Source organism: Eschrichtius robustus, chromosome 21 (genome assembly GCF_028021215.1).
Source record: "Eschrichtius robustus isolate mEscRob2 chromosome 21, mEscRob2.pri, whole genome shotgun sequence".
NCBI lineage: Eukaryota > Metazoa > Chordata > Mammalia > Artiodactyla > Eschrichtiidae > Eschrichtius > Eschrichtius robustus.
Genome location: NC_090844.1, coordinates 12368423 through 12385393, shown reverse-complemented (window position 1 = coordinate 12385393; position 16971 = coordinate 12368423). Strand labels below are relative to the sequence as shown.

The window sequence follows — 16971 nt, the reverse complement described above, 5'->3', positions numbered from 1 at the left end:
GCTGCTCGCTCCTTCCCCTTGACCCCAAATACCTCTCTACGGCCGAACACTTGGGGTTTTAGAGTTTCGGGACGGGAAAGGCGGCTAAAGAGAAGTCTCCTCAGCCCTCTCCACCGCCTTCCGACTTCTAGGGAAACCACAAGACTTTCGAGAGGAAAGGGGTGGGGAGGCTCTCTTCGGAAGACAAGGTCCCAGCAAACCGAGAAGGCACAAAGGCTCCCCCGCGCCCCCTCGGACCCCGGGGCGTTCCGGGCGGTGGGAAAGTGTGAAAAGCAGAGCCAGCGCTCGAAAGCGCGTCAGTGGCGCGTCCGGGGCGGTGTCGCCCCCGGGGCCTCTGCAGGGCGCCCGGCCCTCCGTGACCTCAGCCTCGCGGCGGAAAGCGAAGGCGGATCCCGCGGTCCGAGGGCGCCGCGACACGCCTGGCCCGGTGCCCCGCTGCGGGGGGGAAGCTCGGGCCAGACTCGGAGAAGCCACTGCACCCCCTCCCCCCACAACCCCCCGCCGCGGGCGTCGTCGTCGTCCGCCGCGCGCGGGCCTGGGGCGCTCCACCCGGGGGCCCCGCGCTGGACGTGCACGCGCCCGGGAGCCAGCCCCTTCCGTCCGCCCGCGCCTCGGGAAGTCCCCCACCCGGAGCCCCGCCGAGGCCCAGAAGGTGTGGGCGAACCCGCTGGCAGGAAAACGCGGCGGCCCGGCGGCCAGGCTTTCCTAGCCCCTGGATGTGTCCGGGGAGGAACGTGGACTTTCTCTCCTTCCACAAGTATTTATTTATTCAGCAGCTACTACGCCCTGGTCGGCCCTGAGGAGGGTCCGGACGTCGGGCTCCGGGCTGGACGGTGCCACGAGCCGCAGGCCTGGCAGGGCCCGGACACACAGCGTTTGTGCCCCCAGCCCCTCGGTCTGGGAGGGAGCCTCCCAGTCTCCAGACTCCTCTCCAGCCAGGTCTACACCACCGTCCCCCATTCATATTCCTCTGGGTTACTAAGCAGCTGCTTTTAGAGTGAAAAAAACAAAACAAAAACAAAAACAAAAAAAACCGGAGGAAGACCCGGAGATCATTCACCTTTTGGTGTGAATTCGCTTAATCCTGCCAACTAATTTGTAAAGACTTCCCCACCTTGTGCGGGACGCAGCGCACAGCAAGGGCTTTCAGGGGGTTTGGAACAACGTCCGCCTCCCCTCCTGGGTGCACAGACCGGTTAAGGGAGTCAGGTGAATTGAGATTCTCTACGGCGCGGAGCTGGCGCTGCGCGGTTAGTGTAGCAGCTGCCCTGGAGGTTGGGGGCGGCCTTTGGTTCTCCAGGCCGTCGGGGCAGCTGCGGTCAATCTCGAAGGTGGAGGAGGGTGGTCCTGGAGAGGAAGGACGGAGGGTCAGGCTTGGAACAGCTTCGCGGCGGGGACTGGAACTGCCATCTCGGGCGAGGGCCTTAGAAGGGGTTGTATTTGTACTTGGAGCATCTGGGCAGAAACTTTTAACTACTAGAAACTCTAGAGAGAACTCCTGGGAAGGAGCTACCAGAGGGCGCAGGAGCTGGGGAACGGAGTCACCCAAGATGAACTCGCTTACTGTATCTTTCTAGGTCTTCCTCGTTTACACCCAGGAAGGAAACTAGGCTTCGCCCGTAACAAAGGGAAGCCCCCGCCTCCTGGTCCTGTGTTCAGCCCCACTCCATTGATCAGGAAGTGATCACACAAGGCAAGCTTCTCCTGTTCCAGGTGAGATGTGATATCCTAGTGGGTAATCTTAAGGTTGTACTTCTGAATGCTGTGAAAAAGATGAGACCTGGCTAAAACTAATCTCTCACACCACTGAGTGAACGAGGTGCTTTGTTTTGGACTGGTCTGTACTGGCCCATTAGCATGGCCAAAATTTGTGTTATGGTATACTAATAACATCATTCGGCAACCCAGCCAAGCCATTCTTGCTTAAACCTTGCTTCCTGCTGTGCTTACCCCACCACCGAAAACAATTAGAAAACATGTATTATATTAAAATGTCTGCATCCTACTGTTAAAAAAAAAAAGTAACACACTTTACTGTTGCCACAATTTAGTTTGTTTCACTGGGATGAACTACTGCCCAATACTTCTCGGTGTTATTTCACATTTGATAAGCTTTCAGGTAAGTATTCTTACCCAACTTCTAAAACCGATGAGGAATCCAAAATAGCACACAGCGGTAAATGACATTTATTGTTCTATAAATCTCAAGACTTCAAAAAGGGACCCTAAATAGACAAACAAAACTCTGAAGCATTTAAGAGACAAGCTCGCTTCTTCTCCCTCACTGGGTGGCACAGGAAATATTTGGTCACACAAAAGCAGTTAAGATGACAGAAAGGAAAATTGCTCCTCTGCAGGGTTTTTTGTCTTGATCAAGTTTTCACTCTGCTGTTCTGAGTTCACCCAGTTTACATAGTACCATCCCTTCGGAAAATTCCTAGTGGTTAAGACAATGAAGATTATCCCTAGTTTATAGATGGATACATTTAGATTTCATTTGGTTCCAGTTGATCATTGGCAGAGAAGGATGGTGCTGTCTGCTGTCCCGGATGCCAGATTACCACAGTCTATGGTACCACTAGCCAGATTACCACAGTCTATGGTACCACTCGCCGCTGAAGAGTCTGTTTCCGGGCCTTCAACCCCCTTTTCTCCCAGCTTTACATTTTCTCTGGTACTAATAGTCTGTGAGGGTGAGTTGCCATTAAACAGAGCTCACACGTCAACGTCCAGATCCTGCATGGCAGGAAAATTAGCGGTATCAAAAATGGGAGTAGACAGTGAAATTTATTTCAACAGATAATTAGTTATAACTATCCAAATTTAAAATGTGTATACTTTTAATCCAGCAATCCCAGTGCTACAGGTTTACCTACGGGTATTAAATTTCCTCAGGATATGCAAGGATGTTAATTGTAGCATGCTTCATAATAACAAAACTGGAAAAACCACCAGCATCCATCATTAAGGGACTGAGTAAATGAATTATCCATACTCAGCAGGCATTTTAAAAGCATTGCATAAAAATGTATGTGCTGATAATGTATGTGCTGATCCTGGAAAGATGTCCAGGATCTTTAAGTGAAAAAAAGCAAGGTGCAAAAACCACTTGCTTGTTAACTTCACTGCAGGTGGAGCCAATCATAAAATTTAAAGAACGCAGCCTCCTATATACTTCCTTACTGTCAAAGGGAGAATTCAGACAGTAAATTAAGAGAATGGGGACTGTCAGAAAGGTCTCGTCAAAGCAGTATACATAAGGAAAACGATCATTAAAGAAAAGGGGTGGGGTCGAGATGAGTGGACATTGATTCTAAAATGGACCGGCGTGGCAGGGCGTGCTTGTAGAAGGAAATGGATATTGGAAACTCCAAGGTGAATCTGGTGTGCAAGAGCCCAAGACTGGCTGGAGCCATCTAGTTAGGAGGCTGGCGTGATAATATAGGTATGAGAGAGATAAAGGTCTGGATTAGAAATAAAGTGAGGAAGGCATGAAAAGGAATGATCCGGCAAGAATTTGCTACTGATTAGATTAAGCAGTAAGTCGACCACAAGGAGGAATCTGGTATGAGTCCAAGAATCTAGGCCATCAAGAGAAACTCAAATAGCTGAAATAAATGAGGAAGTCCAAAGAGGGATCTGATATGGGGTTTGATTTTAGAAATTAGAGATACCCAGCAGAAAGTTAGAGGTCGGGACTCAAGCTCAAACAAAAGGTCAGGACTGCAAATACATGGTCGAATGTCACCCATCTGAAATTCTGTAAAGGCCTAAGGATTCAGGATTGAATCTTGGGAAAGAAACATCAGTACAAGTCTAATAGCATTAAGTAACCCATCTATAGTCCTATATTTGGCCTGTAACTCTTCAGTAATTTGATGTGATTTAGTTTATTTCTTTGTAAAATGTGGTCTCCATTTTCAGTGATGTGTGTAAGAATTCGTTACTAGTGTGTAATCCATCTCTGAATGAATTATTGTTATAAACTTTAAGCTTAAGCTATTGAATCAACTCATGTGTAGCACAAGATGAACTGGTTTTCAGTATTTTCATATCCCCTGTCTCCTCAAGGAGATCAGGGATTATATAAACTGGAACTTCTAAGTAAGGATAACTTTTTCTTTCCTGAATCAAACTAGTGACTTTTGTGTTTTTGTTTTTGCTCTTCTGCAACTGAAACGTTAAAATAAATAACATCTCTAGGTATTATGAATCAGTAGCCCTAATCCACAATTCCTAAATCTTATTGTCTAGACAGTCCTGAAAAAGATAGGCATATGAGCGTTAAGAATTCCCAGTGCCAGGCCAGACCAGAAACCTCGATAACCACAGCCACTTCCCTGCCAGTTACTCATTATAGCAACACCTTGGGCAACAGCGATCATTCCAGTTCAGTAGTAAGCAACATGAAACAGGTTAGATTTTACCTGGCTCACTGCAGAGGGAGACCCGCATTGAGCGAATGCTGTGGTTGCTAAAGAGATAGAAAACATTTAATAGCTGTCTTATTAACGGAAAGGAACAGAAGTTCCAATGCCATGTTTGTATGTGTGAGGCTCTCAGAGGGTACCTCTTGTATACTCTGTGGGGTAGAGTCTTAGAATACATATTCACTGACATTCTTTCTTACGTAATGAAAGAATATAAGGTTCCATTTTCGTTTTACCATCTTTAATTTGCATTTTTTCCCCATTCCAACTTTATAATCCACGAAAAACAGCTTCTTTAAAAGATGGGATGGTATTCCCTCATCCCAATCTTTTAAAACTATTTTATATCTCCTTTCCTATCCCTCTGAATTTTCCATTAAAATCTTTATTTCTACTTATTATTTCTCAGTCTTTCTCTCTCCACTTCATCCTCTCTCTTTCTCTTAGTTCTTGATTTCCTGATGTTGACTCAATGCTGTGAATTTGGCTTTAAGAAATTTAACTGCAATATAATCTCCCAAATTTGTCTGATTTAGGGATATTCAAATTGAATAAGGAGAAAAAACGGTCTATGTAATAAAATATGTTCAAAGAAGTGTATTTTGCCAATAAACGTATGGAAAGTTGCTCAACGTCATTAAGAACCAGTGAAATGAAAACTAAAACCACAGTGAGATACTCATGTAGCCGCTACACTGGCAAAAACTTAAGTTTAAAAATATCAGGTGTTGGTAAGAATGTGGAGCAACAGGTATTGTCATCAGTGATGGGTGGCAATACAAATTGGTACAGACACAATTTGGCCATATCTAGGAAAATCGAGGATATCCACATCCTATGACCTAGTGATTCCATTCCTAGGTATATCCCTAGAGAAATTCACACATATATGCTCCAGATCCACGTACAAGAAATGTTTAGGGTGTATTATTTACAGTAGCCTAAAAGTGAAGCATGCAAATGTCTGATAAAGAATGTAGTGGATAAATATATTGTGTGGTTTATTTATGCAATACAATAGAGCAATGATAAAAGGATGAACTATAGCTACACAGAACCTTCGGTAAATCTTTAAAAATATAATGTTGGGTAAAAGAAGCAAGAAACAAAAGAATTTGTACAGAAAGATTTCATTCACATAAAGATCGCAAAAACAGGTAAAACCAAACTATATTGATTAGAGATGTGTACGTAAGAGGTGAAAGTATAAAGAAAAACAGGGAAATAAGTACCGCAAAGGTAAACATAGTGCTTACTTCTAAAGGGAGGGATAATGTTGAACTTGGGGAGAGGAATTCTGTTAATGTTCTGAGGTTTTTTTAACCTGTTTGCTTTATATTTTTTGTTAAAGTATATGCACATGTTTATACACTTTTCTGTATGTATGGTACATTTCTCTTTCTCTCTCTGTCTCTGTCTCTGTCTCTCTCTCTCTCTCTCACACACACACACACACACACACACGGAAATACTATAGTTTTATCTTGAAGTGTGGGGAATACCCAAGACCTGGGAAACCTGCTTTAATGAACAGATGAAAATTGTACTTGTAATTAGCACATTCAGTGTGTGAATGCAAATGCCCCACTGAACGTTATTCTTTCTAAAATAGAGTAAGCTCCCTTATTTGTTTATTTACAGATGTTGAGACATATATACAAGTAAGATCCAATTACAATAATTCTGTAGAACGAAGCTATATCCTTCAAATTCGTATCCTGTACCAGAACTTTTTAAAACCATAATAAATTATGCACAACAATAATTCTACACAACCAATATTCTGTCTGGCTACTAAACACTTTCAATTTTAAAATGGCCTGACTACTGTTCCACTGGTGTCCTGGGGGAGGGGAAAGGGCAGCGGGTAGGCCAGCAGGGGCCCGACTTTACTGAACTGTGCTGTGCACGCCAGTTTTTTTAGCTCTTACCCTTCAGCTCACTCAACTCTTTTTGTAGAAAAAATCCAAATCACCTCTTCTAGAATTTACCTAGACCACCAAATCCCAAAATAAAACAAGTCCCTCACTCATCCATTCAACTTCTATTGCACACTTAATATGAACAGGGTTCTGAACACTAAAGGCTGAACAAGAACAAGGTCCCTGCTCGATTGCAACAGTACTGATTCTCAGTATTTGGGTATTCCCATGCATTGTGCTGTTTTTGTGTCTTTAAGTATCTGTAATTTTTGTTGGTGTAATACTGTTATTTTAATATTTAAAAAATCAAAAGTTGGAGCCATTTACTTCTTGAGACACACCCAAGAAAGTTAGATTCTTTTTATTTTGAAAAATGTGAAAACTACAGAAAAATTGAAAGAAGAATAAAATGAATACCTGTGTAAGCGTCTTCCAGATTCACCAGGCGATATTAACATGTTGCCATGTTACTATCTCTTTTATATCTCTGTTTGTAGATAAAGGCTTTTTTTATTCAACCATTTGAAAGTAAAAATAAGGACATTCTCTGACATAACCATAGTATTATTATCAACCCCCCAAATTAAAATTGATATAATAAATACTACTTAATATACAGTCCATATCCACATTTCCCCAATTACCCTAAAGCGTCCTGTACAGCTGTTTGTTGTTTTTTAAACAGGATGCCGTCAAGGACACCACGTGGCACTTAATTGTCCTGTCTCTTTAGTCTCCTTCAATCTTGAACACCCCCCTGCTTTTTATTTTTTTTAAATCTTTCATGACAATGATGAAGAGTCTAGGCTGGCAGTTTTGCAAAATATCCCACAATCTGGGTTTAGATGATTTCCTCAAGATTCAGATGAAAATCCTTGTCCAGAAAACTCCATGGTTAGGTTTATACTTCCCACCTCATCACATCAGGAGGCCTGTGATGTCAGTTTTGTCCCGTCGTTGGTCCCATGCACCACTGAATGACGCAAAGTGGCATCTGACAGGTGTATCTGATACCACTGCAAAGGCCTCTTTTCTCCTCTGTACTAATAACTATCTGTGGGGTTATACTTTAAGACTATATGAATATCCTTTTCCCTAACAAATCTTTCACCCACTGCATTTGGCATTTATTCAAGAGCCATGCTTACATACATCAATTATTACATTCATGGTTCCAAAATGGTGGGTTTTTTCCTTACATTTACCAGCCAGCATTTTTATGTGAAGAACTTTCCCTAGCTCTTTCTGCCATGACTGTTGTTATTTTTTTATCACTAGGGACCCATGGATTATTTTTTAGTGTGTTATAATCCATTCCAGCATTTTTTATTGTGGTAAAATAAATGTAATACCTACCATTTTAATCATTTTTAAGTGTACAGTTTAGGGGCATTAAGTACATTCACACTGTTGTGCAACCATCACCACCATCCGTCTCCAGGACTCCATCTTCCCCACGTGAACTCTGTGCCCCTTAAACACCAAGTCCCCATGCTCGCCTCTCCCCCGTTCCTGGCAACTGCACCATCTTTTTTTTTATGCTCAAATTGTCTTAGATTTGGCCTATGGGAGCTCCTTCATTCTATTTCCTGTGTTCTCTGACATGTCCCCATCATTCTTTTTTTTTAATATAAATTTATTTATTTATTTATTTATGGCTGTGTTGGGTCTTCGTTGCTGCGCGCAGGCTTTCTCTAGTTGTGGCGAACGGGGGCTACCCTTTGTTGCGGTGCGCGGGCTTCTCATTGCCGTGGCTTGTCTTGTTGCAGAGCACGGGCTCTAGGTGCACGGGCTTCAGTAGTCGTGGCAGGCGGGGTCAATAGTTGTGGCTCGTGGGCTCTAGAGTGCAGGCTCAGTAGTCGTGGCTCGCAGGCTCTAGAGCGCAGGCTCAGTAGTTGTGGCGCACGGGCTTAGTTGCTCCGCGGCATGTGGGATCTTCCTGGACCAGGGCTCAAACCTGTTTCCCCTGCATTGGCAGGCGGATTCTTAATGACTGCACCACCAGGGAAGTCCCATATCCCCATCATTCTTTGAGCATCTCCGTGTTTTCTGTCACAGGAAGATTTTCCAGGCTCCCTTTAATCCTTTCCCTGTCCCAGAGCTTGACTCAGCCATTTCTCCAAGGACCCCAGGTCCTTTTAGTGGGCAGTGAATGGTATTTAGAAACTAATACCTGGGCATCTAGGTGAACTCACCGATATTGGAGGGTCACCCAGGCCCTCTTAGTAGATACATTTACATGCTTATCTATTTCTCTGTCAAAAACCACGAGTTCATATGAATTCCTTCAGTTCAAACTCAACATCACAGCATTCACTCCAGTTTTGTTTCCTTTCCGTGTTTGTAACTCCCTTCTCGAACAGGGAGAAAACTGACTCTCCTTCTCCTCAGTGTATTTATGTATTTACTCAATACCCCTGAATGTAACCAGCCTCCAAAGGCTGCCACTGTGCCTTCCCCATTGATACCACCCCCCAACCCACCCCCGTGGCCTGCACACCTCACGTTCGGCCCACGCCCTCCCAGAAGCCTCTCCTAACCCTCTGTGGGCTCCCGCACCCGGTGCTGGGTCACTCTGCTGTGCAGGAGCCCTCTTCATCCAACTCAAGCTCCCACACCCCACAGCAGGGCACCCGACCCCCTCAAACGACTCATCTGCTCTGGCTCTGACACCCCACGCTGGGCTGCACCTCCACGAGGACACCATCTCTGTGCTGCTTGTTTTACTGCCCTTCCAAGCCCATACTTTTCTTACCCTTCTTGGTAAGTCCCACATCCCATACCAGGGGGACTGCCTCTCTGCTTGGATGTCCCCCCGCTAGGGCTCTGACTCTCACACTCGTAAGGGCAGCATTTCTCACAACTTCAGTAGAACCTTGTTAACCTCTTGGTAACCTTGTTAAAAATGCAGATTGCCGGGTCCCGCTCCCAGAGATTATGATTCAGTCAACTGAAATGAGATGGTGAAATCCACATCCTCAACAGGTGCTTCTGATGCAAGTGGTCTGAGTGACAATTTAAGAAATTCTGTTTTCATCTGTAATAACAGCATCAAAAGATAAGCACATTTAATATTTTGACAAGTATTGCCAAACTGTCTGCCTGAAAGGCTGTACCACGTTGTGGTTCCACTGGCCATGCATAGCAGTGCACTGTCCCAAACCTTTCAGCATACCCCTATAAGAGGAGGTGCTTCAAGAACATTGGGTGGGTGGGTGGAGCGGGGGATCCTCTTCCCTGGGCCTCAGTTTCCTTATAAAATCAGGATCTTGGATTAAATCAGTGCTTCCAAACTTTCCTGATGATGAACATCACTTGGAAGTCTTGTTAAAAATTCACATTTGCAGGATCAGGTCTACTGCATCAGACTCTCTAGGGGAAGGGAGTGGGAATCTGTGTGTTTAACAAGAATCCCAAGCTTCTCTTGAATAAGTTCCACGTTACTCCTTTGACTAAGTGAGTTTTGTAAATATTGCTCTGATCGACTTTGAATGTTCCCTCCGGTTCTATAATATTTTAATTTCACCTGACTGTACAAGACCTTGTTTAATTATGAACCAATAGCCGTGAACTTTAGAGGAAAAAGTACAAGCTGTCTGCAGAGCAGCTATAATGCTCAAATAAGATATTCGTGGATGATAAATTCAAGACATGTCTTTTATATCTTTGTGAAGGCTGAATATTTCAGATATTTTTACATTTTTAAAGAAACTGCCACTGCAAAGATTTAAAATATTCCTAAAATGTCAAGGTGGCATACTAATACTCCTGTGCTGCCTTCTCATTGGGATTATTAAAGAGATGGACTACTACATAATAAAATAAAAACTTCAGACCCAAAGGAAGATCAGACTTCAAGTAAAAGAGAGTTTTGAAGTTCTCAAGTTTCTCAGTGAAAAGGAAATAAGTCCAGTTGAAAACAATAATAATGATAAAAGGGGATTGAAAGTAGATCTTACGACACCACGCTAAATGAATGATGTGTAATTTGGAGAAGTTATGGTTAAAGAGGTTGCTGTAGAGGTATGCATTGATTCATCTAGAACAAATATTAAACTGAAGATTTTCCATATTGAAGTGATTTTTCTTTATGTATTATATTGATTTATGAGTCATATTTACAAACACTCTTAAAATTGGAAGTCAGTCATCAGGTCACTGTTGGCTATTGGATATTTTGGTCAAACAAATCTTCTGTTATAGACTTTTTTTAAAAAGTTAATTATTGGGACTTCCCGGGTGGTGCAGTGGTTAAGAATCCGCCCACCAATGCAGGGGACACAGGTTCGAGCCCTGGTCCAGGAAGATCCCACATGCCGTGGAGCAACTAAGCCCGTGTGCCACAACTACTGAGCCTGCGCTCTAGAGCCCATGAGCCACAACTACTGAAGCCCGCGCGCCACAGCTACTGAAGCCCGCATGCCTAGAGTCTGTGCTCCTCAACAAGAGAAGCCACCGCAATGAGAAGCCCGCGCACCACAACCAAGAGTAGCCCCCGCTCGCCACAACTAGAGAAAGCCCGCTTGCAGCAATGAAGACCCAGTGCAGCCAAAAATAAATAAATAAATATTTTTTTTTAAAGTTAATTATTTAGCACTTACCATAAGCCACCGTCCCAAGTGCTTTGCTTCTGTAAACTCATTTTCTCTTCCATCAACTCCATGGAGTATGTACTTTCATGACTCCTTTTTGAGAGGAGAGGAAACTGAGGCACAGATCACTTGACTTGTTTGCCCACAAACACACAGTTATTAAGTGATGAAGCTGGAACTCAAACCCAAGGGGACTGACTTTGGGACCTGTGTTCTTGGCCACATCACAGCAGAGTGGTGGTTAGTGTGGACAGTTGTTATGAAGAGCACATTGCTTCCTTTGCTTTCTGTCTTCATTCAAAATTGAGTCATTATTATTAGCAATTGTTTAGGTAGACCCAAGCCAGGTTTCTCACTGTCCAAAAAAAAAAAAAGTTACAAATAAGCAAGGGGGAAATCTAGAATGAACCCTGTGGTACTAGAATAGTGTATTCTAGTATTCAATGCAGGGGACACGGGTTCGATCCCTGGTCCGGGAAGATCCCACATGCTGCCTAGCAACTAAGCCCGTGCGCCACAACTACTGAAGCCCGTGTGCCTAGAGCCCGTGCTCCGCTACAAGAGAAGCCACCGCAATAAGAAGCCCATGAACCGCAACGAAGAGTAGCCCCTGCTCACCACAACTAGAGAAAGCCAGCGTGCAGCAGCAAAGACCCAACGCAGCCAAAAATAAATACATAAATAAATAAATTTTAAAAAAACAAACAAAAACAAAGCCCATACTAGAATTATTCAAACTAATCCTTTGCCTTTCCCAGGGAAACCCCAGTAAATTCTGTGGCCTGTGCTCTCCCCATGCTCCTGCTTCTGCCCTGACCAAACCTGGTGCTTCCCCACATGGCCCCGTGTGCTGTAGTATGTTCCCTTCTTTTGGAAAATGTAAGTAACAAATTCTTTCAATGGCATTAGCCTCTCCGTGTTCACTTAGTCACCTCCATGAGTTAAAATCCCACAGGTATATTTTAACACAATTGGCACAGTGAGCAGGGTGACTCAGTGTTCTGTAGAGGGACACGCCTCTAGATGGCTCTTGGCTTGCTAACTGGATTCACCCAAGAGCCAGTTCTGCCTGGGAAGACACACTGGCTGCTGGTGTCCATGTGCTTTAGCTGTCACCGCTTTATGCTGTGTCTGCTGTATGCTGCCGTGGTATTCCAACCTAGATTGTAAGAGGACTTCAAAGGCACACACCTTTGCAGTCAACCTCATTAGCCTTAGGTGCTGAAGTCTAGGTTGGCAGTTGCCCTAATTCCCTAGTTGGTGCTTTACACTGCACAGCTTGGTTCACTGGGCCAAACCTGGTTTCCCCCATTCAATAAACGTAGGTTCCAGGCAGTGACTCCAGGCTGATTAGGATAAGGCAAAAACTCCCCCACGAAAGGAACAAGGACAGGCTTCCTCCAATGAGACTGTGTTGGGGGCAAGTCTGTCCAACCTACCCAACAGCCTTGAAGACGGCCGTGGGCAATCAGCCTCCCTGTTGGAGTCTCCCCTCCCTTCAGTGATTCACCACATTGGCAGCCCTTCTAGAGGGTGTCTTTTTTTTTTTTTTTTTAAAGACACCAATTGTACTTGAACATTAGTTACTTTTTTTTTTGGCTGTGTTGGGTCTTCATTTCTGTGCAAGGGCTTTCTCTAGTTGCGGCAAGCGAGGGCCACTCTTCATCGCAGTGCGCGGGCCTCTCACTATTGCGGCCTCTCTTGTTGCGGAGCACAGGCTCCAGACGCGCAGGCTCAGTAGTTGTGGCTCATGGACCTAGTTGCTCCGCGGCATGTGGGATCTTCCCAGACCAGGGCTCGAACCCGTGTCCCCTGCATTAGCAGGCAGAGTCTCAACCACTGCGCCACCAGGGAAGCCCTAGAGGGTGTCTTTATGGAGATATCTCTAAATGTGCAAAGACCATCATTGCCTTTTACAGGAGGTTGTTGGTCTACCTATGTGGGACGAGGCTGCACTGTTTGCTATCTTGAGATTTCTTCCAGATCTATGATTCCAACTTGATAGGAATTTAATTCAATTCACACAACGTTGGCTAGTAATCTATGAATACCAAGAAATATATGTCATATGGACTGTTTTGAAATATTGTATATTTCATATGTAACAACCTTTATTGTATGATACAATCAAACCCCATGAAATAACATTTTTTAGTACAAACAGGAGTGATTACTGTAAAGCAACTACACTCCAATAAAGATGTTATTAAAAAAGAAAAAAGAATGATTAGAATTTTTTTAAACACCAGACAAAAATCTTTAAGTAGTACTAATTCTAAATAATTTTGCTTGCTTTTCCAGTTTATGTGGACTGATTATGCCTTTCAAACATCCAGTATTCTTGAATCGCTGTTTTGTGCTAGACACTGAACTGGGGGGTTAAATGCTCAAAGAAATAGGATTCTGGAGACCAAATACAATAAATTATTTAAGATATATAAAGGAGGTGCACATAAAGCCTATTTCAGTATGTAATGCAACACATCTGTGCCCAATCATTGGCTAAAAGTTTTTGTTTGTTTAACACTCTATGACATAAATCACAGCAAGATCCTTTTTGACCCACCTGCTAGAGAAATGGAAATAAAAACAAAAATAAACAAATGGGACCTAATGAAACTTAAAAGCTTTTGCACAGCAAAGGAAACCATAAACAAGACGAAAAGACAACCCTCAGAATGGGAGAAAATATTTGCAAACGAAGCTACTGACAAAGGATTAATATCCAAAATATACAAGCAGCTCATGCAGCTCAATATCAAAAACACAGACAACCCAATCCAAAAATGGGCAGAAGACCTAAATAGACATTTCTCCAAAGAAGACATACAGATTGCCAACAAACACATGAAAGGATGCTCAACATCAATAATCATTAGAGAAATGCAAATCAAAACTACGATGAGGTATCACCTCACACCAGTCAGAATGGCCATCATCGAAAAATCTACAAAAGATAAATGCTGGAGAGGGTGTGGAGAAAAGGGAACCCTCTTGCACTGTTGGTGGGAATGTAAATTGATACAGCCGCTATGGAGAACAGTATGGAGGTTCCTTAAAAAACTAAAAATAGAACTACCATATGACCCAGCAATCCCATTACTGGGCATATACCCTGAGAAAACCATAATTCAAAAAGAGACATGTACCAGAATGTTCATTGCAGCACTATTTACAATAGCCAGGACGTGGAATCAACTTAAGTGTCCATCGACAGATGAATGGATAAAGAAGATGTGGCACATATATACGATGGAATATTACTCAGCCATAAAGAGAAACAAAATTGAGTTATTTGTATTGAGGTGGATGGACCTAGAGACTGTCATAGAGAGTGAAGTAAGTCAGAAAAACAAATAACCGTATGCTAACACATATATATGGAATCTAAAAAAAAAAAAGTTTTTGAAGAACCTAGGGGCAGGACAGGAATAAAGACTCAGATGTAGAGAATGGACTTGAGGACACGGGGATGGCGAAGGGTAAGCTGGGACGAAGTGAGAGAGTGGCATGGACATATATACACTACCGAATGTAAAATAGATAGCTAGGGGGAAGCAGCCGCATAGCACAGGGAGATCAGCTCGGTGCTTTGTGACCACCTAGAAGGGTGGGATAAGGAGGGTGGGAGGGAGACACATGAGGGAGAGGATATAGGGATATATGTGTACGTATAGCTGATTCACTTTGTTATGTAGCAGAAACTAACACAACAATGTAAAGCAATTATACTCCAATAGAGACACTTTTTAAAAAAAAGATTAGCTGATTCAAAATTGTGATGCTAGGAGATGGACTAAGTTAAGGTTACCTTTTAGATGGCTAAAGCTCTCTACTAATGTTTTTTTATTTTTTCCATTATAAAGATTCTTTTAGCGGAAAAAAAAAAAGTTCAGTATGATGTAGAGGAAATAAAGTCCAGCCGTTCACACAGCCAAATAGCAGATGAAACAGATGGACTCTGAGCTGCCATAAAGCCCAGAAAATTCTCCTGACTCTTCTGGCTCCTATTTTGTAACTGGCATGAAAAGTCCATTTTTCTGCCATTGTGGTTGTAAGTTGCACAGCCTTTTGCTTTTTCACTCTTATATATTGATCCTTCAGAGTTTATATCATGGACAATAGAATAATAATTTATGAAGCATTTACTTAAAAATAAATATGGGAGGTGAAGGTCCATGAAACTAATTTGGGCTCAAATGCCCAGAAATGTCATGTTGAGAATTTCTTGACTTAAATGTATTCAGTACAGCCACATATTAGCTGAACCTCCTGGTGGATTTCTGTTTAACTCTGTGAAGGCCGAAAAATGTGTCACAGGGCCAGTACTGGTTAATGTTGAACTGTAGAAAGGTTGTGTGTACTACAGTGATTTTGTACATGAATATACACAAAGCAATATACACGTGTGTTTGCAAACATGCAGCTAAAAGTCACGGTCACCTGATCACTGTTGGCTTCTAAACAGTCTGGCTGGTCTTTGGTTTTTGAGTTAAACAGCTACAAAGTTCACTTCTATGTTTTGCTCTGGTTTCTCAATGCAAAAAAAAAAAAAAAAAGAAAAATGTGTGTTGACAAGTGACAACAAAAAGTGTGTTGAGAAAGGGGACTTTTCTTTTTAGCAGAGAGCACTCTTGGCCTCTTTTGAAAAGTCCAAGGTGCAAGCTGGAAGACTCTCCCTACAAACAGGTGAAGCAACCTTCTACCTATTTGATTAAGTCCTGATCTTGGCTCCATTCAAGGATTCCTGGGGTGTGAATGCCTTTGCTACCCTGGCTTCATTAAGAATCAGTCACTCCCCGGGCTGTAAGTCTCTGAAAGTGTCCAGGAGGAGGAGCAGGAGGGGTGACCCTGGTATATGGAAAGATACACCTAGAGAGTTTGACTATTGTTTCAGAATCTGCGGTCTTGTCCCTTCTTACTTCTTTCTCTTTCAGTGAACATGGAGATAACGGACATGTGCGTAAATACGGAGGCACATGTGTGTATTCCTCTTTCTCTTCTTTTTCTGACTTGTGTTTTTTTTGTGTGTGTGTGTGTACACATGCCCAGCAGCTTCTCCTAGGAGCACTAGATGAAGCTACAGTAGCCCTGGGGAAAAGCCTGAATGTTGGGGGTCAGGAAGATCTTGGCTGCATTCCTGGCTGCACCACATATTAGCTGGGTGACCCTAACAACCACTTTACTTCGAGCTCAGATTTTCTTTTGTTATGTGGGGACTCAAGCAACCACCTCAGGAAACCGTAGGGAGCATTGAGACAACAGGGCAGCGCCATTCAGAGTTGGTTCACTTTTTCTTCTCCTTCTTCTCCCTCTTCTGGCCTCTAACAGTCTTGTCTCTCTTTGCCATCTCTCTGCATTTAACTCCTTACCCCAAAAAGTAGTTTGCATTACCTTGGAAAGAAAGTATGTTTTAAAGGACTTGGTCCTTACTGAATACATTAAGAATTTTTAGGTTTCTAATTTAGACATCTCAAGATTTCAGACTTTTCAGTGTCTCCAACAAGTGTTTAAAAATTGTAGTGGATTTTCTTTTTTCCCAACCTCTGAACCCTCTTCCTAAGCTTGGATGCAGCCCCACTCTGGGAGCCTTGGTGGAAGGCAGGGAATTCTGCCTTCCACTAGGGGAACCAGGAAGGAAGTACAGGCGGTACGTTAACTTAGCTCAGCCAGCCAGATGTTCCCAGTGGGGTACTGAACTGGGCTCAGCCCATCAGATGCTCCCAATGGAACGGGACTGTGGTTCAGAGAAGCAAGGAGGGCTAGTGCAGCCATAACACCCTTCTGCAGGTAGTGCTGAGATCTGGTAGAGTAAAGCGTTTGTTGTGCCAGTGATGGGTCAGGCATTCAACAGGGGTGGTAGGTCTCGGTCTTCGCAGAAGACTTTCACCCTCAGGCAGTTTCATCCAGGCTCTTTTGCCTTCTCTTTTTAGGCAGCTCTTCTGGAGAGGGGTCTAAGAAGGGACTTGTGTCTGAGACATTTCTAGAGCCATTTCCCGTCTTTTGAGCCATTGCCTGGGGAATCTC

General features: G+C 43.4%; 1 long non-coding RNA gene across 1 annotated transcript; it reads left to right on the top strand.

The window, feature by feature from the left end:
* Positions 1–1072: 1072 nt before the first annotated feature.
* On the top strand, positions 1073–11796 carry LOC137755924 (uncharacterized). The gene is made up of 3 exons (XR_011072129.1): positions 1073–1209; positions 1578–1713; positions 11703–11796. It is a non-coding gene; the product is annotated as an uncharacterized lncRNA (long non-coding RNA).
* The last annotated feature ends 5175 nt before the right edge of the window (positions 11797–16971 follow it).